This window comes from Herpailurus yagouaroundi, unplaced genomic scaffold, assembly GCF_014898765.1.
Source record: "Herpailurus yagouaroundi ecotype Mexico unplaced genomic scaffold, PumYag 100, whole genome shotgun sequence".
Lineage (NCBI taxonomy): Eukaryota > Metazoa > Chordata > Mammalia > Carnivora > Felidae > Herpailurus > Herpailurus yagouaroundi.
The window spans coordinates 84,804,386-84,804,872 of NW_024412391.1; the positions used below are offsets into that span (position 1 = coordinate 84,804,386).

General features: G+C 70.2%; 1 long non-coding RNA gene across 1 annotated transcript in view; it reads left to right on the forward strand.

Moving 5' to 3' along the window:
* The first annotated feature begins 217 nt into the window (after positions 1–217).
* Positions 218–487, forward strand: part of LOC121028118 (uncharacterized) — a 1,281-nt gene continuing 1,011 nt past the window's right edge. The window contains exon 1 of the long non-coding RNA XR_005789081.1: positions 218–462. This is a non-coding gene — a long non-coding RNA (uncharacterized LOC121028118). The remainder of the gene's footprint in view (positions 463–487) is intronic.

Below are 487 nucleotides of genomic sequence, written 5' to 3' on the forward strand. Positions count from 1 at the left end.
AGCAGGGCTGGCCCCGCGTCGGCGCGCGCCCCCGCCGCTCCCGCCCCTGCGCGCCCGCCCCGCGCCGCGCTCTGCCTCCCGGTCGCTCGCTTTAGCGTCCTACCCCCGCCGCGCTCGCCTCCCCGGCGTCCCCCGCCCTTCCCCGGCTGGCCCGGCCCCTCCCTCCCCTGCGGCTGCGGCGGCGACGAATGGGCTCAGGCCGCCGGCGCCTCGGGGACCGGGTGGCCCCCTCACCTGGGATGCCGCGCCCTCACCCCGCCAAGCATGTGTGGCGGTGGTTGTCGGGGTCGGGGGAGGGGGGGCACGGAGGGGCGGCAGGGATTTGGCTACAGGAGACGTTCCAGAAAACGGACGGTCTTTAAATGCCGCTCTCATGGGTGTGGGTTTCTGTCTGAGGTCTATGGCCTTTTCATTTTCTCCTTGGGAAGCATTGAATTTCTTCGAAACTCACCAGTTGGATGGGTGAGATTGGTGAATTGGGGGGGGG